This window comes from Pecten maximus, chromosome 5 (assembly GCF_902652985.1).
Source record: "Pecten maximus chromosome 5, xPecMax1.1, whole genome shotgun sequence".
Taxonomy (NCBI): domain Eukaryota; kingdom Metazoa; phylum Mollusca; class Bivalvia; order Pectinida; family Pectinidae; genus Pecten; species Pecten maximus.
The window spans coordinates 12,964,933-12,987,266 of NC_047019.1; the positions used below are offsets into that span (position 1 = coordinate 12,964,933).

General features: G+C 35.9%; 1 protein-coding gene and 1 non-coding gene across 4 annotated transcripts in view; both read left to right on the plus strand.

Annotated features, from left to right (window-relative positions):
* The window catches only part of LOC117327207, a 98,943-nt gene that overhangs the window by 56,246 nt on the left and 20,363 nt on the right, over nucleotides 1–22,334 (plus strand). The gene's annotated exons all lie outside the window — the stretch shown is intronic.
* LOC117328568 lies at nucleotides 188–351 on the plus strand. Its single transcript, XR_004532986.1, has one exon. It is a non-coding gene; the product is annotated as a U1 spliceosomal RNA (small nuclear RNA).

Genomic DNA, 22,334 nt, shown 5'->3' on the forward strand with positions numbered 1-22,334 from the left:
AATTTTCTTCAATTTATTTACAACAATTTTCAAAGCATCATTAAAAAGAATTATTTTGACCCTTTGACATAATCATGCTTTTCATATTTAATAAAATAGAATTACAAAGTACAGTAGGCTAATGAGTGACAGCCGGGTTTGGTTTTCATACTAGCAGTATATAATGTAAAAAGACAACCTCCAACTCATACTTACCTGGTACAGGGGATACCGTGATCAGCTAGGCGGTTCCCCCAGGTCGAGGCCCTTCCATTGCACTCCGGTCGGGCTGAACCCTGCGATAATCCCAAATGCGGATTACTCGGATACGCTATTTTTTAGTGTGGGGGTCTGCGTTCGCGCTAACCCCTGACCATAAACAATGTAAAAATAATCCTTCCTCTTAATACCCTAATAAACATTATTTTGGCGTGTCATTTAAAATGATTGGATGTCTTCAATCTGTACAACAACACTTGATGTGTCGCTTTTTCCTAGATAAAGCCTTTAGCATCTAAAAAAAATGTAAGTTCATGAAGGTGACATGTTTAATGCTCTCAATACCAATGTAGTATATATAATTAATCAACTTTCAGGCAAAGAGTATTAAATAAAGACAAGCATAATAATAATCATCAACTTATTTTTAAATCTAAGCTGATTATGTCACATGGTCAAAATAATTCTTTGTATTGATGCTTTGAATAAATTGTAGAAAATTACTGCTTAAATATTTTATTTTGTATCTGTGCATGTCTTTTGTTGGTTCTGATAGCTAATTAGAGTTAATGTTGATTTGTTATGATAAGTACCGACTATAAATAAAGTTTGAATTGAATTGAATTGAATTGAAAGCCATAGTATACCAATAAAATTCTGATAATGATGCAGACAAATATCTATTCCACATTAAAAGGTAATGTTTCCATGGTAATGGATCGCAATATAGCTCAGTTACTTAGAGTGTTAGCCTAAATAACCTCAGGTGAAGATCTGAGGTGCATAGTTCGATGCTGCCTACCCTTGGTGGTTTGTATTTTTTGGGAAGATGAGAAATGAACTGGTCTGTAATATGACACTTTAATTGGCACTAATTTCTCTAAATGGCATGCGAAAGGTCTCCTGTATGCTGTTTAGTGAGGTAGCCACCAACTACTACAATGAGATAAAAAATTGTTTTCGTGCTACCATGTTTATCTTTCAATATAAGCCCAGGGAGCCAACAGATAAGTTAAACTCTGGTCATTCGCTTATCGCTGGACCATAAAATATTTTGTTAATATTTTAATGGTATTAGACATGGATGGGTTATTATCAGCCATGGATTTATTGGTGGATAATTATGGTTAGTAATTTAATTACTGTGATGTGGTGGGAAGTTAAGTTGGAATCATTTCTCCTTGATATTGACCTTCAGGTCTGTAGTGTGAAGGTCAAATACAGTTTTCTATGTGGAGGTGATCATGTGTGGAGATACAGAGTAAAATGATAGTTCAACATCTTTTAACACCTGTAAGTAGAAATCTTACATAGATCTCTCCCTGTGAATGGGATCTACGCCACTTATCAATTGACATATTGACACATTTCCTTCACAAGGAGGTTCTATCTTTAGCAAATCTTGAGAGAAGCTGTTAGCAAAACCTCAGATCATGTCAAGAGCTAGATCATAAAAGACTGTATTACATAGTCCTCAGCATCTTCTAGATCTGTGCACCTCAACGCACCAGGGCAGATCCTATTTTACAAACTCCCAATTTTAAATTCACCAGTCGGAATGTTCTATCCATTTTTTTGCAGTGAAATATCTCTTACTAATTATAAAAGTCACTACCTGTACAAAGTTTAGTGCTGACTGGCTTATCACCATGAGGCAGATACATACCAGTACATATTAAATAGATATTGTTATCTATTAAGTGTATATCGGAGCATTTCCTCCCTGGAATATCAGCTCCATCAAACTAGGTTAATTTACAACAGTTGGGCTCACATCTTTTACTGTACACTGTGGCAGCAGGTTCTATCTGCCTTACCCAAACCTTGATCTCAGTCAGTCTGATTAAGTGAAGGAATCATTCAACTTTGGTACAGATACACTGTACCTATAGCTATACCTATACCTATCTACCTTTAACCTACCTAACCTGTACCTACATAAATACTACCTACTTACCTACCTCAGCATATTTTATTTTATTACATGCCTTGGTAAATATATCAGTCCAATAGTTAGTACATTGCTGAATTGGTAATATTTATAGTTTTCTTTTAAGTTTAAATTGTACATATTCTAAAACAAAGTAAACAACCTGGATACATGAACACTGTATCCGATTATTTTAAATCAAGACGAGGGGGCCCATGCACTCTTGATTGCCACATGTATCTATGAGTTTAAACACAGCATAACTTGTACACTATATATTAACAGCTGCCCTGTACATGGGATTATAGTTTAGCCTACAAGACCTGTCTTCTTGATTACACTTTACACATCAGTACATATGCATTACTGGTTATTAATGTCTGATGAAGGTGACAGAGTGTGGTCACCAAAGCATCTTGCATGAAATTTAATCCTGATTGTGATATGTAAAGCCTGTTAACACACATACACATCCAAGCCTGAAGAAAATGCATCATCATATAACTGTATTTTTTATTTATTTTTTTAAAAAGATAGATAAGTTTTGTTTGGTGGGAAAAAGTTTGTTTATAGGGCTATTAGCTACATGTATATAAGCTTCTTTGGTGGTTTACTTCAGCATGGCATTGACCAATATGTATATATAGATGAGTTTATTGCCAGACATGCATGGCTCATTCAAATTCCTGGTCCAGATCTTCACAGAGCTAGGATATTAAAGGTTGGTAAGTTTATTATATTTGCCATTTGGAAAAAAACCTTTAATCCATAGCTATATAGACCATTAATGGTTCAGTGACAGAACCCATTTCTGGTTCCTCTATCATTCTTCAGGATTCTTGCAAGACAATTCCATTGTTCATCTAAAAAAATATTTTTCCGAGTCTCTGCATTTTTTTCTCCCATGATAAATTGATATTCTTAACAACTAGTGTGTATTAATGATTTTTTCCTGAAGATGTCACATTTTTGTCTATAATAAAAGGGTGCTGATACTGTAACCATAGAAACAGAATTGGTTGAATTATTCTTATCCTTTAGATGGGAAATTTTGATGGGAAATAAAATGCCTTTTGCAGACTAAAAAGGGAGATAGAAGAGATATATTTTTCTTCATTTTTTAAGATAATCGGGTGTTTGAGAAAGTTACATCCAAGACTGAAAGAAATGTTTTCGTGTCAAGGATAATGACTAAGACGTATACTTACTGTAACATACGGCAGTGGAATTATCCAAATATGGGATTCTGAGAGTTTGTTTATTTATCTAACTACTAGATGTATTCTGGTATCCTGAGACTGCATTTCAGCCTATGTCCATCACTTTATAGGACGCACTGAATAAAAAAACAAATTTTGATTGGTTGGAGTTAACAAGAAATAAGACATCAAATATCAGTGATAAGTTGTCGGTAGCTGGCTGTGGTAAATGATAGCACAAATCCTTCACATCCGTCACTTCCTTTGTTTTTTTCTCAATTTTCCCCAATACTGCAAAAGACGTTCTACCCAATAATTTACAGTAAATATTATATACTTTCTATAGATTGACGTTGGGTGTTGCAAGTATTACATACAAAGTTGGATAAGAAACTATAGAGCCTTGTATATTAAATAGATAGTTTGTTATAGAAATTGAGGCATGTAACTATCAAAACTGCTCTTAGCAAATTCAAATTCATTCCAGTAGAATTGATTGTCTTTTGTATCTGGAGATATTGATTTTCCCCTAAAGTAATATTTTGAAGTATTTATTTCTTGTAGCTAGCTAATTTGACATGATAAATAGTCATCATGCATGCAAGGAGTACAGCATTAAATATCGTTTTATATATATATATGCGGAATCAGCTAGTCAGATATAAATTTTGATTTCTTTGAACCTTTTTATAGGTGATCTTTCATGTTCATTCTGTCGTCTCCTTAAAATCTTTTATTACCGACAATGTATTCCACTTTTAGAAGATAGAGGGCAGCGTTGCAATCTTCTTAATTTGTCTGTACCAGGAAAATGCCATTATGGGCTTGCAAAAATAAAATTATCTGTATTTGCTAATCTGTGCAAATTCACAGTCCTCTGGTGCCAGTTGTCATGGTAACGAGGTTGACAGGTTCAAATGATGACTCTGAGAAGAACCCCGTAATTGTGAACACACACAAAAAATGTCTGGTTGTGTAAAGATAATTGTCACAGATCCTGTGGTTAATGAAGTGACAGGATATCATTAAACTAATTCTGCTGAAAAATCACTTCCTGTGTGAGGTACATGTGATATGGCCCACAGGTCTGGGCCACAGAACCTTCTCACAGACTTACCCAGGACAAGGTCTCAAACATACAATACTAGCTGTGTAGTATTTAGAAACCTGGGGAAGTTTTAATATCTGCCAGCTAGAGCTTGTGCAATTCTTGTATTCACAATGATCAATATCTACTAGAATTCTTCCAATATTCTAGCTAAATATATAGTATTCAGAAAGTTCTAAAATCAGTCAGAAGTCGTGCAATACTTGTATTCACATGCATGCATAGATCAATATCTGCCAGAATTCATCCAATACTTTATATAGCTAGCGGAATTCATCCAATACTAAATATAGCTAAATATAGGTATAGCCAAATTTAAGCAATACTATATTTAGCTAGCCAAATTTATGCAATACTATGTATAGCTAGTCAAACCTATCCAATACTATGTAGCTAGCCTTTATCCAATACTATGAATAGATAGCTTATGATAGTTTTCACAAATCTAATTTCCGACAGAACCAACTGGTGTACTAATATTCATAAAATTCTAAATGACAGCTAATAAAACCCATACACTAGTATTCACAGAGTTTTAATGTCTGACAGAACAAATTCTGGTATTCATAGAGTTCAAGTATCGAAGGAACACATGTATGGTTCTGGTATTCGGGATTTCTAATGTCATTTGAAGGAAGCTGAAGTTCCAACTTACACTTGAGTACAGGATATGGTTGTCACAGGACAGTAGAGGTTATATTACTGGTAGTCTCTAACAAATGTTATTGATAAAACATCACTGGTTTGATTCTATACAGCACAAAGAACCCTTGAGGAAAGATTAGTGTAATAGGAGACCAACTGTTACAACAGGATTTAATCTACTGCAAAATTAGGCCTGCTTTCATCTCCATCTTTTACCACATGTGCGAGTCCTAGCTGGTCTAATCTAGATTTAACACATAAAAAGGTGTGACTTTGTCACCATCTCTCATGAAAACGTAAACAACTTTGAATGCAGGTTTGATTTCAGAACTCCACATTATATGGGGTGTCAATAGAAATCTGAAGTTGATACAAAAATTCCTCACATAATTGCTTTATACCTGTGAACCTCACAAAGACCTGCTATCAAGTACAATATGTAACATGTGTTTGATCTGCAGTGTAGAATTTCCTTAATACTTTTAGTTATGTGCATGAAATGAGCCTGGCCATGTGGGTAAAGAACAGCACATTGTTACATATAATCCAATGTATAGTGCATGTGAACTTAAACAGTAATCCTTATTGTTGATCTTATATAGCAGAACTGGACTAGGCTGAACGCAGGTGGCCAGTAATATCAAATGTTTAAAGCCTTTGTCTAGAGTTTGGAGGTCCTGGGCTCGAGTTTTTGAGAGGTCGTTTCATTTTTCCTTTCCTAATTGTTGCATTTCCCATCCGACTAAGGATAGATCTTGTGTGGTGATCTTTGGGGTTGAAGCTAGACTTTGTTGAAGGAAGGGGAAAGTAGCAGAACTGGACTGGGCCGAATGCCAGTGGCCATGCAGTTTCTAGCTCAAATGACTTGAGACGCGTCCGTCTAAGTTCAGTCTTACTGTCCAAGGTTTTAGTTCCTGTCTGGTCATGTATTTTTACTCTCCTGTTTCATTTGAAATAAGAACAGTGGTACCCCGGTATCTTTTACAACTTCCAAGATGTGCAAAGTGGACAACGACAGGACCACATATGTTCGTCAGTCAATCTGTCGGTCCATCCCTTTTTGAATTACTGTGTTATTGGTTGTAAGTTGACAGGGACATATGGTTGTTTATCAGTCCATCCCTTTTGAATTACTGTGTTATTGGTTAATAGTGGACAGGGACATATGGTTGTTTATCAGTCCATCCCTTTCATTTCCCAAACTGGAACTGGACTGACCAATTGTTAGAGCATCCTGCTAGTATTGGGAGACTCCAGGTTCGAACCCCGGTCTGGCCATGCATTTTTCCTCTCCTATTACACTATATATACACTTGCATAACAAACACACGAGAAGTTTATCCCTTTTGTTATAGTCAGCAGTGATATTGCAGGGATCGCCTTACATAGACTAGGTTTTGAACATGTTGTGCTTCCTTATGCATATATATATATACCAGGTATATAGAAGCATTTTGATTTGAGAGTTTTGAAAGAGTTATTGCCCTTTGCTGGTTCAGAATAGGATCTTCTCTCTTAGTTTTTGACCAACCTCTGTGGTCTCATATCATGACACGTAGTTGTGCTCAAGTGTTATTTAGATTTGGCAATTCTACTGTCTACATAATTACCTATCTTCATGCATGTTGTTACCAGAATGTGTTCTTCTGTAACAGTTTTATGTTGCTGTTTACTGTATATATAGCATGTAGCTGCTTTGCATGTTCTTGTAAGATGCAGACAGAAACATCTTCAGACAATACAAGATGCTGATTGGTTTGACAATATCTCCATGTTAACTTGGGGTTTGATCAGAATACTCATGTTATATTGACGAAATACTTAGTCTGCAACAAGATTGTGTGTTTCTACATTAAGATGGTGTTTTTTGACCTTGAGGTACAGAGCTATATTTGGGTCAGATAATACCATTTGGTCCTGATACTCATCTATAAAGTATTTTAAGTGAGTCGGAGAGAAATGCTCTTCTTGACATTAATAACTTACATAGACATCATGCAGACTAAATCTTTTTAAAGTTGTTTGATTTATTGTGATAGACAATTATGCTTGGTGAAGCCTTGACCGGTGATTAAGAGGGCAACAAACAACATTGCTGGAACTCTTGAGCTTTGAGTTATGTAAACAGTCTTATATATATATACATACGCATAGCAGTTTCTCAAGTTTCGCTGCTATACCCGGGGCCACCGTGGCGGCTGAGTGGTTAAGATGTCCTGACACTCTATCACTAGCCCTCCACCTCTGGGTTCCAAGTTCAAAACCCATGTGGGGCAGTTGCCTGGTACTGACTGTAGTCCAGTGGTTTTTCTCAGGGTACTTGGGTACTCCGGGTTTCCTCCACCTCCATAACCAGGCATGTCCTTAAATGACCCTGGCTGTTAATAGGACATTAAACAAAATAAACTAAACCAAGCCAAATCAAGTTCTTATACAATAATTACACACTATATTAATGTTGTAGATTAAATAAGAAAGACGATTGTCAGATATTAAAGACTAGCTAGCAGAATTGATTGTTTGCCTTGTGGATGTCAGCTTGCAAATATTCTTCTTATGGGCCCTTACTGTTATAGCTATATTTGATATATATAAGCTCTGATAGTTTGTAAACCTCTTTTAACATCAGTATCTTTAGAAGGATACTTCAGAATATTTCGAAACCCCCAGTTTATCACATAGAGTTAGCCTTCAGAATACTGCCATCTGTAGTAGTTTAACACTTTGGAAACTGCCAACTCCTTAAACGCTTTGGAACGTGACCCTTCAGAATACTGCCAACGCCTTAAACGCTTTGGAACATGACCCTTCAGAATACTGCCAACCGCTTAAACGCTTTGGAACGTGACCCTACAGGATACTGCCAACTCCTTAAACGCTTTGGAACATGACCCTTCAGAATACTGCCAACTCCTTAAACGCTTTTGAACGTGACCCTTCAGAATACTGCCAACTCCTTGAACGCTTTGGAACGTGACCCTTCAGAATACTGCCAACTACTTAAACGCTTTTGAACGTGACCCTTCAGAATACTGCCAACTCCTTAAATGCTTTGGAACGTGACCCTTCAGAATACTGCCAACTCCATAAATGCTTTGGAACGTGACCCTTCAGAATACTGCCAACTCCTTAAACGCTTTGGAACGTGACCCTTCAGAATACCGCCAACTCCTTAAACGCTTTGGAACGTGACCCTTCAGAATACCGCCAACTCCTTAAACGCTTTGGAACGTGACCCTTCAGAATACCGCCAACTCCTTAAACGCTTTGGAACGTGACCCTTCAGAATACTTAGGAATAAACCTTTAGAATTATGCCAACCCCCAGGTCAACAATATTGAGTAATCTTTCAGAAAAAATCGCACTTCAACATCTTATAAACCATCTTCACTATACGCAGAAAACTCACATGTGGAGGCAATTCAATCAGAAAGTATATCTTAACGCTGTATAAAACATTTATCATACAGACATCGTCCTTATTGATACAGGTGTTACCAGGTATATCCTCACTACTGAGGGGAGGGGCGTGTAATGATTGAGGAGGAGAAGTGCAGGGATGTATGCAGAACTGCGATCAACAGCAGATTTCTTTATTAGTATTCCATGTAGATACAGGGAGTCTCCACACAAAGGATTCTAGGGTGGAGATCTATTACATCATGGGGAAACGCTTTATATCAAATACAGATATACAATTATACCAAACTGCAGTAACGTGTGTTATATAAATGTAGTTGGCAGGAACCAGTGGTGACTAGCATTTCATCAGCGCCATCGGATGTGGGCATCATTTGTATTAGCAGATAACGACCAGTAATTTCAGAAGTTTATTGTCTCATTTCTAATGCTGTAAGCACTTAATATCTAAAATTTGTCTGCGGTCCTGCATTAATAAAAATTTAATCTACAACAAACTGGAGAAAAATACTTTGGATTTTTTTTTTTTCAATTTTGTGAAACCACAGTGATTTGTAGGCCTGCATTATTGTTGTATGGAAAAGCAATTTGAACACACAATTTAACAGAATTTATTCATTTTCTGATGATTTTTGCAAAGATATATATACATCAATATTGATAATTTGAATTTGCTTGAAAAAAAGAAAAAGAAAGAGGGGAAAAAAAGAGATACATATGGTGTACTCTAACATCATATATAGTTTTCTAAAGTTATGAGCTGGAGAATTAACAATTTAGGACTTTTTCGCAGTCTGATTTGAATTTCCTTTGTAGATAAAACCTTACTGGACATTTTCTTAGGTAGAAAGCTTAGGGGATGTGAGCATGTATATATGTATTAGCAAACTTAATTATTAGTAAAATTTCATTTCCAATTTTCTCCCCAATTATTTCTGAAAGATCCATTGGATTCAAGTGTAAGGTTGTGAGACCAAACTTTTTGTTGTTGTACCTAAAACATAAAAATATATCACAATATGAGGTCACCTAAAGCCTGCATAAATTTGCATTGAATGATGAAAACTGTTGTGACTCATGACCTGTTTGCTCAGCTGCTGGAGCAGGCAAGGATAACAAACATCAGCTAATTAATTTATTAATAAGACTCACTCATTATTATGCAAATTATTTAGCAATTTTACCAGATATTAGGCCAGGATGTAGCTGTTCAAAAGTCTAGTTAGTTTGATAGCTATTCGACCAAGCAAAAAGACTTTGGTAAAAGTTAAAAAAATGCTAAAATCAATCAATAATTTGTAAAAGATTTTAATGTAATTTTGGTTATAACACAGAAATATCAAATTAAGATATCTGAAAAAATGGCATATTTCAGATAGGTTTTATACATTTTTGTTCGGTGACAACACTTTGAGAAGACCTGCAGACCCTAGAGGTAAAAAATGTTAAAGGCAGGATGATGTCTCTGATAAATATCATTTTTATTTGTTCATCTTGATTACAAATGGAGCCCGAGGCCGAAGTTCCTATCACCAGTTGATAATGGGGAATGACAGACGATCATTGACTATTTAAAGGTTTTGATGGTTTGTTTTTTGTTGATATTAAATCAATTTGAACATGTTTTTGTCATAAATGATTTAATGTATTTTTATAGTAAAATATGAATTGAATTAAATTTCAAAAGTTGAATAATAAAATGTTTAGAACAGTGTACACTGAAATAGCTGTGAAGATTATACTGACAGTAAATATATGTAACATTCACTGGTATTATAAAACTGTTCCAGAGTTATGACAGTGATGATGTTAGCCATATGTTCATTTTGTTTATGAGAAGATAAAATAATGATGGAACTTTAAACTTAAAACAAAGGTTGAATGACCCACCTACTGCCGATTTCAATAATGTTTTAAAAGAAAACACCACCTGACTTTGTGTTCGTCTCTGATCTTTTCGCTTCAGAGAGCCCTGACTCACACCCTCGGTACTGGGACCATATGTCCGTAAGTTTGTAATATTGAGTAGCTGCCTCAAACAGGTTGCAAAATCTGTATGAGGCTACTAAACAGATAATATTTTCCACTTAGCTCATCCCTGAACATGAATTACCTTTTCTTTACATGATTTAGGTTCTGTTCGTAAAGCTCAAATGAATATTGGGTTGTTATCGATCAAAACATTTTTTTTTACGATTAATAAAACAGCACACTGCAGGTTGTTCACCATGCCCCATCATGATCAGTGAACCCCTTTTTTAATATCATGAAATGAAATTAATTAAATTTGGAAATAGATTTTGCACGATCTCTATATCAAATTTTTATCCGAGGTGGAAGACTGATCAAATCAGCTATGGTAGAAAGAAATAAGAAAAAAGCAATTTATTGAAGAGAGAAATAAAAATACATTATTAGGTGAAATTGAAACAGCATTTGGATTGATTAGAAATTTTAAGGCAGTATTCACTATTGATATCAGTAATTGTGTAATGGTTTATTTAGAAATGTTAACTGCAGGGATCAAATTGTGTAATGCTTTATTCAAATGAAATGTTCTTAGGGAGCTAAAGCATTTCAATGTCATCTCATAAAACTGCCTAGAAAAGAGAAGCCGGATATATAGATAGAGTTGAAATAGTACAGCATGTTGGATTGTTGTGAAGACTGTCAGAATATCAAATTAATATGGAAAATTTATTGATAAGGTGGTGCAAATTTGTGTTATTAAATCTGTGTTCAAAAATAACTATAAAAACACGCGATAGATGATCGAATTGATATGCTATCATTTAGAGGTATGATGTTATAAAATTTGTTTGTAATTAATGTTCAAAACATTTGAAAATTGCAATTAATGTGTTGTTGATTATGTTTAAAAATTGTCATTATAAAGTTGATAATATTTAAAAATGTATAATTATTGTAAAAAAAGCATTTAAAAAGTAGTTTATTGTCAAAAACATAGCTATCTGACTCTTCACATACATTTATTAGATCTCAGTAAAAAATTCCCATTTTCCAACTTCTGTATTTTCTGAAATGATGAATTGCTCCGGAAATTCCCTGGACAATTGTTGACAGCAGCTGTTAGACAGGGTCTCTAACTGATAAACTCCTCCATTATCTCTGTGATTCAACAGCCAATCACATATTTCCTGATATTTTTGCAGGGCTTTTTGTCACCAATTCCCTCTTTGTCACCTAGATTTGATTCTTTGTTGCCATTTTCCTCTTTGTTAATCGCCCTATGATTCACACATTTGTGTTATCGTGTGTAAATACGAACATGACAGATTTTTGATGTGGTGATGCTTGGCCGATTATCCTGTTACAATATTGACACAGGGTAAAACTTGATAATAAGGGCCATTATGACTGCACAGCCACCACTTGCCAGCATCATCAAAAACCGATAAATCCTCCGGGATCATCAAACAAGTGGGGTGCAGTATTTAAAGGGCCCAGTATGAGAGATATACAAACCTCCTAACTTAATGTATACTTAATACTATAACATGGATAGAAAATGACACAGCTTTTCTAAATGTCATCGTTGATATATTTGATGGATGACATGTTTGGGATGCTGATCGAGCCTGAAAGATTCCAATTTCATCTTGAGAATTTGTTTAACATGACCTGGCAAGCCTGATATCCAAGACAGACTGGGGGCTATCAGTATTATATACTCTGCCAAATTCAATATTGAAACAAAAGACATTTCTTTGTATCTATATACATATACAGCTTACAGTTGGTGAGTTATAAAGAGAATATTCCCTGTGATATGGTGTGAGAAGTTCAGTAATGATTTGTACACATTTCGTTAATAGATAAATATTATGCAAGTAGAACTGAAAACTTTTCGCATAGAGATTAAATTTTCAATTGAAACATGGAAAGTATATGTGAGCCTTTATCATTAAAAGATCCTTGGTATCTTCCTTGGTTTAAATAGGTACCTTAATTGGCAAATGTTAAAATCCACATCTGTTGTAGAAAAGAGGTCACCTTTGTCATAGAAACATAGTTACTACTGTTGTGACCTATAGTATATACCTAATTATTGATTTCTAGCTGTAAAATTTCTCTAATCCTTTAGCTAATTGATGTATGTAGTCAATTCTTCATCAAATTCAAAAGAGCTCCAAGCATGTGCCTACAAATCAAGAGTAGCATTGTATGGCAATGTAGGTCATATGACAATGCTTTATGAATTTCAGGTTTTCTCCCAGATGTACAGTAGGTATTCCCTCAGGTAAAAGTACCGATAATTATTTACAATTCTTCCAGGTTTGAAGTAGTTCGATCAGAACGCAGCACATGGCAAGACAATAAAAAATCAATAATTTTAGAACAACAAGCAAAATATGGTTAATGTGAGGTTGAATTTGAGAGGTAGTCCATCATGCTCGGATGTTTAATTAGCCGTCCAGTTCCCTAATGGGTAGAACTACCGGTACTGAGTGTGGTTACCTCATCAAATATTTGCAGTCGTTATCAAGTTGAAAGGTACTCGGTACAAGTCCTGTATGATTCATTAGGACTCTAATAATGACCCCTTATACATCATAGTATTAGCAGTGATCGATTGACTTTATAATAGTAATAAATAGAAAGGGGAGGGGGGACAGGGCTGCAAAATTTTATAAACAGGTAGAGGAATGGTTGAGGAGAATATTGAAAAGAGAGAATAGAGAAAGAGATTTAATGTATCAAGTATTCGGAGGGTTTTAAGTAGAATCCAGGTCTCATTTCTCTTGAATATCAAAATGATAATTAATCAAGGTATAAGGTAATGTATATATATATGAATTGGAGATCTTGGTTAAAAAATTGCAATAGTATGGTTCAAAATTCAGTAGGTAAATTGTAATAGATGGTGTAAGTTTCTTTTTGTTTCACAAGCCTGAATTATCCAAGATGAGAAAATAAGGATGTATTGCAGTTATATAAAAATTCCTTTGTTTTATTGTTGTCAGATTGACAATATCATTGTGAGTTAGATGTGTGATACAGAGTAGAAAGTTGGTCAGTCTTCACCTGCTTAGCCTACTGGGCTATATATGTAGGTATATATACAGAGGATGTAGATAGTGGTCCACATTCCTACCTTGACCTCTACAGATGAACCTGATATACATATACCTACCATGCCAGAGTTGAGATTGGTGCAGTACAAATGGTATTTGTTACCATGCCAAAGCAAAACCACCATGACCAGAATCATGAATGGGGTTTTAGTCTGACGTGGCCTGACTAGGCCAACATGCATACACTTACTGGTATTCAGTGCCAGCAGCAGAAAACCAAGGACAATTAACTTGACGACAAAGGACAGAATGGAAAGGCTTCATAATTTTATCATACTTACACATTTATATATACATGAATCTCCATATATATCAAGTTTATCATGAAGATTTTCCCAGCTCTCATGTGTTTTGAGATTATTTAAATGTATCTTATAATTATTCCCTGTGTCTAAAACATTAACTTTGGATATAACATGCAGCTGCAATAAAAGCAATAAAATATACCTTGTATCCCTTAATGTGTTGCAGCTTGCCGATAATAAAATGGCTGCAGCTCTGAATTACGGGCAAATTCATAAATTATTGAAACACATTAACCTACAATATGCTCTTAAATGCTGTTAGCTTTATTTGCAAATTCAATAATTTGAAAGCCTTTCTTCATATTTGATATTCTTTAAATTAGGATTTTGAAATTTTCTTTTGCTTATAAGACTAGTTACATGAATAAATAATTTCAAAACTTGCACTGGAACACTGGATGATGAAGACAACAAACACAACTTAATAAAAAGCCTTTCAGATCTTAACTCAGACTCTTTAACCTGTAGCAGAACTTCCAATGTAGTTGTCTTGTATGGCCATTGGTTGATGTACATGTCTTCCCATTGGTATTGTCTGATAAGTCGAAAGGAGCCGTTTAACATTCCCCATAATGCTCTGTTTCTCCGGAGTCTGTGAAACTATTTACCAGCCGGACGTTACACAACAGCTAATGGATTGGCCACTCTTGACAACTTTGTTCTTAAAATTGATTTGCCTTTTTCGTGTCGGAGTCGACTGGAACCCACATCTAAGCAGAACTTAGGTCGGGCGTGTTAGAATCAAAGTGAGTTCCCTCGTGATATCTCCATGATTTATCATACAAATGTGTTTTAAAAATAAGTTTTTATTTGAAAATCATGATATAAGATACTACACGAAGAACGTTAAGTGTTTCTCAAACCAACAATTACCTGCAAGTAATGGTATTGCTTATTGACAATGTGTTTTGAGTGTTTGCGACATGCTATTTTAAGATGTTGATGTTTTATAAAGATTTGTCACACTCGGTACTTGGATAATTTGTTTTATTGTTCTAAAGTGGAGATGTATATTCCTTTGTTATTCTTAAAAATTGTGCTGTTTTTGTTTGGTAAAGCATCAACATTATAACTTCAGGTAAAGGTCAAAGATGAATGTTCGATCCCTACGTAGTTTTGATGTTTCTCATGGAAGCAGTTATGTCAAGGATCTCTGTGCTGATTTGGTTGGATCCTTGGATAGGACACTTTACGCCAGTCGCTTTGAATAGCACGAGATTGGCCGTCCATGTTGTTCAGTGAGGTAGCCACCAGCTACTACAATGAAATTGAATATACCTCAAAATGACCATGGCTGTTCACAGCCTGATAAACCCAACAAACGAAACAACAAACATTCTTAGTAAATTAGCCTACCTGAAGGAAGCCACCAATATATTGACAATGATAAGTGAAAATATTGACAAATTCTGATTTTAATTTCTTGTTGAAATGACCAATCTCCTAGACTTTGATTCTAAGTTTATGTGTTGGCCCCCGGCCTGAGCCTACTACAGGAACAATATATATGTGATTCTAAGTTTATGTGTTGGCCCCCGGCCTGAGCCTACTACAGGAACAATATATGTAATGAGGTCTGATACTGATATCATGTATACATGTATGATACACAATTAGTATCACAGCAGATTGTTTAACTTTGGTATTCAATTTGCAGTATGGAATAAGAAAAGTAATCAATAGTGAAATACAATTGCAATTTACCATTTTATGAAGTAAATTTTTTGTTAAAAGTTTAATGAGGAAGGAAGCTGTTTATTCTCTGTCATTATGAAGGGATGATTTATATCAGACCGGAAAGTGTTAGTGAGATTCTAGTTGATTTTCAGGAAGAAAAGCAATTTATTCTGTAAGAAAAAATGTAGTTTTGTTTTCTTACGATGTCTTTGAACACACAAGCAATGTGCCAACTGGGGAGTGTAAGATGAGACCGACATGACGAGGTGATAATTGAGGTAACAGAAAATTATAGATTTGGTGACGAGAGGTAGGAAATTTACTGTGGTTTTGACAGGGTGAATAATGAACTTATCCTTGGTGTTAACACATTGGGATTTATTGACTGTTTCAATCATTTCAACTTCTACACATTCCAAAGTTAAAAAATATAAGTTATTAAACTTTTTTGTGGAGAAGAGGTAATGTGAATGTCTTTCAAGAGCATAAATATCTTTAAAAGGGTGTGAAAGAAGTTAAAGTATTAACTTGACAGCTATGAAATGGCTATGAATTTAAAAACAAGGGGGTCAGGGTTTGGGGTGGGGCAGTTTGTAGAGAGGGAAGGATTAGGACGGGGCAGTGGGTTGGGGTGGGATGGGGTAGGAAGGTATCTTACACTGAGTGAATAAATCCCGATCAAAAGTGTTAATAACATTGATTAATGAACAGTGCCTAAAGATTTAGTTGATTTAGTTAACTTCTGAAAAATATAGGTGCCAGCAATTCAATCTGAAGTCACTTTCCAATTTTAGTACAAACAGCCACATTTATATGATTCCTACATGCATAATTAAGTATAATAATGAGTCGTGGTAGACCAGTGGAGGACTGACAGGTGTTATACGACAGGTGTTATACATCCATTTACAGCCTTTCTGAGTGTACTTACATATCATTTTGAGGGAAACCTGTTAAATTAGCAATTACCTCCAACACTTTCCTTCACTAAAAACTATTACCTGGTCGTTAAGTTAGACATACTCTGCCCTAGAGAGTATTGGAAAAATATCTATACCATATTCGTCACAAATAACATCAGACAACATTAACTGTCTTGTCGGGGCAAGGAAAACATTAACTGTCCTGTGGAACCAGGGACAACATTACCTGTCCTGTGGGACCAGGGACATCATTAACTCAGTCTTGTGGGACCAGGGACATCATTAGCTCAGTCTTGTAGGACCAGGGACAACATTAACTGTCCTGAGGGATCAGGGACATCATTAACTGTCCTGTATGACCAGGGATAACATTAACTGTCCTGTGGGACCAGGGACATCATTAACTGTCCTGTAGGACCAGGGACAACATTAGCTGTCCTGTAGGACCAGGGACATCATTAACTGTCCTGTAGGACCAGGGACAACATTAACTGTCCTGTGGGACCAGGGACAACATTAGCTGTCCTGTTGGACCAGGGACATCATTAACTGTCCTGTGGGACCAGGGACAACATTAACTGTCCTGAGGGACCAGGGACATCATTAACTGTCCTGTGGGACCAGGGACAACATTAACTGTCCTGTGGGACCAGGGACATCATTAACTGTCCTGTGGGACCAGGGACAACATTAACTGTCCTGAGGGACCAGGGACATCATTAACTGTCCTGTGGGACCAGGGACAACATTAACTGTCCTGTAGGACCAGGGACAACATTAACTGTCCTGTGGGACCAGGGACAACATTAACTGTCCTGTGGGACCAGGGACAACATTAAGTGTCCTGTTGGACCAGGGACAACATTAACTGTCCCGTATGACCAGGGACAACATTAACTGTCCTGAGGGACCAGGGACATCATTAACTGTCCTGTGGGACCAGGGACATCATTAATTGTCCTGTGGGACCAAGGACATCAATAACTGTCCTGTGGGACCGGGACATTGTTAACTGTCCTGTGGGACCAGGGACATCATTAACTGTCCTGTTGGATCAGGGACAACATTAGCTGTCCTGTTGGACCAGGGACATCATTAACTGTCCTGTTGGACCAGGGACATCATAAACTGTCCTGTTTGGCCAGGGACAACATCAGCTGTCCTGTGGGACCAGGGACATCATTAACTGTCCTGTGGGACCAGGGACATCATTAACTGTCCTGTGGGACCAGGGACATCATTAACTGTCCTGTTGGACCAGGGACATCATTAGCTGTCCTGTTGGACCAGGGACAACATTAACTGTCCTGTAGGACCAGGGACAACATTAACTGTCCTGAGGGAACAGGGACAACATTAACTGTCCTGTGGGACCAGGGACAACATTAATTGTCCTGTGGGAACAGGGACAATGATGTTAACATCCTGTAGGACCAGACACATTGTATAAAAAATTAATAGAATTGAGTCAGCCACATTTTACACCTGAGCCATTAAAGGACATACTGACAGTATATATGCTAAGCTGTACATCAGCTGGTGCTACAGTCTGGTGTCATTCTCAACAACCGTACAGACATGGTACTACATAAAGATGTCCATCTGGAAAGTACTATACAGTTTCCTGTGGTGTTCTCCATATGGAAATGTGTGTACTTGTACCTGGATTTATATATATTAGACTATTCCAAACTCTCACCTCTTAAACAAATGTCTGATTATAGCTTTAAGGTAAAATGCATCCTAGTAAAGATCTCTGGAGATTCATTGCAGTGAACACAAAGCTAATAAACTTCAAGGTCTTAATTGCTTTCACTTTACTTTCCTGGATTTTAGAGTGCATATCAATTTAATTATTTTTGCACATTTTTACACCTGGTCTGAAGGAATGGTAAGTTACATCGTCTTCTGTCCTCTGCATTCTTCTTTAAATGTAGAGTGTTTGCTATAATCACTGCAATATCCAGTTGAGGGATACAGGCCATCTGGACCTCTTGTTTCAAATGTTTATTTCAATTTTCTGTAAAAGCTAGGCCAGGTTATGTACATGCATGCCCCTTAAAGTGTTCATCTCTGTTGTAAAATTGTAATCAATAGCACTTTTGTTACCATTAAAAACAACTTCAATTTCTACATTTCCACCAAAATATATTTGTTCTGGAAACATTTTAATGGACTGACACCATGAAAGAGTCTGTCTGATATTGACACTACAATTTGGTTCCCTAGCAACCAGTAAATGCTTCAAGACACCTAACATATATAGAAATGCTATCTTCATTTTAGACCAAATTGAAAAGAAATGAAAAGGAAGTAAAATTAAGTGTTTTCTTTTTTGAATGTTGTAGATTTTATCGATAGTGTACTGTATTGTGATATGGTGATGTGCTAGGGTGTGGATATGGAATCACTTTAATATCTTTATATTCAATACAAACTATTTGTGAACAAGTGCAGAAATCTTAATTTGGTATTGTACCATACAGGAATCATGTTTGGGTTCAAAACTGGGCTGTTATATCTCAGAGGTAAAATTTCTTAGAATTATGCTGAATGACAAATTTTTATCAAAAACTTAGAAAGTGATCATGTAATCATGACAAATTAATGTATTTAAGTTCCATAGACAAAGCTATACAAACAAGAAATATCTTTAAAAAAGATAAACGGCATAGTTTTAATGCTGGTGGTTATAATGTAAAACTACTGGTGAAATAAATTAACGAACTACAGTGTAATTAATAAATGCGCAGTACGTTTCAGCACGGATAACAAAATTATATCAGTTTGAATCATTTTTGGTGATAATAAGACTGCAAATGTGTCATTTGAATAGATGCATCCACTTATTCAGCTTGCATTCAATTTAAAAGGGACATCACGGTAAAAACGTTGCAATTTTCACTGAATGTACGCGTTTTGTTCCTTTCCAGTTATGTTTCTGTGCTGTTCCAATGTTCACAGTCTATGTCCAGCTTGACCACTTGATTTAGTTGGGAATCCCCCTCTAAATTTAGCGCGGAAATAATTTTTAGATCATTACGTGACTGTTTTGAAATCGTGGCAACACAAACACACGATAGTTTACAAGGCGATATCTATATTCCATCTGGGTTAGTTGGATAACGATATTATACACAGTGGTTTAAATGTTAAATAACACGTTCCGTAAATATTACTTATGTGTAAATAAGTGTAAACACTGTTCATATAGTATAGTGACAGTAGCGATGTACTGGTACAGACTGTATTTGTGTAAATATTACCGAGATTATCATGACCTACTATCAAACAATCAAGCAGAATACGAGCGGCGTCCGTATTACTGCTGTTTTCATGTTTGAACTGTTACAATCTATTGTACTGCTTCCCAAGTTTAATTCTAGGATTGTGTTTGACCATGCATTTTCCTATTATTCTCTTCATTGCGGAAGCTGTTATAGTTTTCAACCACAGTCGATTCACATTGGAAGCCATTTTTGTTTCCGTATATGTCACAACATTTGCATATTCAGAGTGATAACCTTTTAATAATTGATGTGTTTATGTATATACATCATCAAATTCGAATGGTCATTGTTCAGAAGGTTATTTTTTTTAAAGATATACCCAATAATATGATAAAAAATACAAAATAGATATTGGTTTACCGTGAGGTCCCTTTAACTTTGTTTCGTTTTTAACTGTATATCTGCATTTTGCATTGACCGCTACATTGACCAATCACATACTTCATCTTGACCAGAACGCCACCTGTCGCGTCATATCCGGGGCCAAAAGAAAATTAGACGGCTATGCCGAAAAACCTTTTACACCAGGAGAGAGGCTTATTTGAGGATGATATGGAACTAAACTCTTTTACACTAGGGGAGGTGCTAATTGTTTGAGGGTAAATATGGTACTAAACTTTTATGCTAGAAAAGGGGGCTTATTTGAGGATAAATATGGTACTAAACTTTTACGCTAGGAAAGGGGGCTTATTTGAGGATAAATATGGTATTGATATAGACTTATACAGTTATATGTCTGGAGAATTGAAGACTGAAGTATAGAGGCTCTACAGTCTACATTGATGGAATATTGGAGTGTCACTTTCAGCCGACGGAAGACTTTATCAACCTAGAACATGTTCTGGAAATTCTCCGAAAACTTTAATAGAGTTCCCTTCAGGACATCTTTAAATACAGTTATTTAGAGACAGACAGTTTAAAAACAGTTTGATTACAAAACATTGTGTCGGCCAGGCAGATTGGCCTGGGATATCTCAAATAGATTGTGGAAGAGATACAAGTATAAAGTTGATTGGTAAATTGATGGTTTACGATCAATTTTGGAGAATGAGGAGGGGAGTGCATTTGTTAGCGGTTGAAGAAAGGTTTGGGAGAAGATTTCTCAAAAGTGATTGGACATGTCAGAATTGTGTAGGAGGAGGGTGTTGAACTTTACTGTCATGTGGAATCAGTACCTTACAGAATTACAAGGAAATCTAAATTATATATGGAGCCATATTTCTGCTTCAGATCTTCGGAAATAAAATTTATCGTTTTCTCAGCGTTAATGATAGCAAATCAGTGTCACAGGATTTAGTTTCATGATTTCTTACTGAACAGGTTGCTAAAATAGACTTGTCACCATCTTTGAAATGTAGAATTGAAAGAACTTTTGATTTTTTTTTTTTTAAATGTAGAATTAAAAGAACTTGAAATTTTAATACAATGTAGAATTAAAGAAGAACTTGAAATTTTAATCTCTTTTATAATGTCTAAATTTTAGTTGTAGACTAGGGGGAGATAAAATATAAGCTTGTAGATAAGTGCAGCTTGTTGTTTTGTACAGTGTATAATACAGTTTTGTGTTGTTTTTTCTGTATCAGTTAGCTCTTGAAACCTTTTTCTTGTTTTTCTACACAAGTTTTATCAGATTTAACAAATTAGAAGTTTTTTTCTTGATTTTAATCTATGTGCATCCTAGCAAAGAAATAACTGATTCCCCCTAAAAAACATTGACGAAGTTTGGCTTTAAGTGCCAGCATTACTACGTTACATTCAGATGTACCAAAATACAAACTCTAGGGAAAGATAAATCGGCCTTATCTTCACTATCATGTGGAGGAAATTGAATGAATCTGTCCGATAAAAAATAAATCAAGCTTCCTAATCTGTGAAGATCCACCCCCATGTTTCTTATCATAGCAACCATAGTTTGTACCTGCCAACCACTTCCTGACGTGGAGTTCAAAGGTCAGATATGTCAACCTGACACAAATACAAGGTCAAAGGTAAAGGTCATGTGGGAAGAGAGAATTGGCATCACAGTACAGCATGGTAGGAAATATACACTCTATACATTTAAGGTGTCAATCAGAATAATGGTCTTTTTGGTGATTTTGAAATTTATCCATTGATAAATCTTGATTTATTTTTGACTGTCAGTTTGTACATATATCAAGGCCTTCAGTATAGAGTGCATTAGGGAACCTCTGAAAAGTACTAACCGAGGTTGTTTTGGCTGTATACAGGAAAATAAATCATATGGGGAGGAGGGGAGATAGGAACACTATATATACTTGGAATATGGATAACCTCTAAGGGCTTTTAATAGACCCTTAAGGTTGGACATCATTGGTGAGGAGGGGGACGGGACAGAAACACTACAGGGAATATAGATAACATCTCGGGGCTTTTAGTAGAACCATCATTGGGTAGGAGGGGGAGACGGAAACACTACAGGGTATATGGATAACCTCTTAGGGCTTTTTGTAGACCCTAAAGGTTGGACATCATTGGGGAAGATGGGGAGACAGAAACACTACAGGGTATATGGATAACCTCTA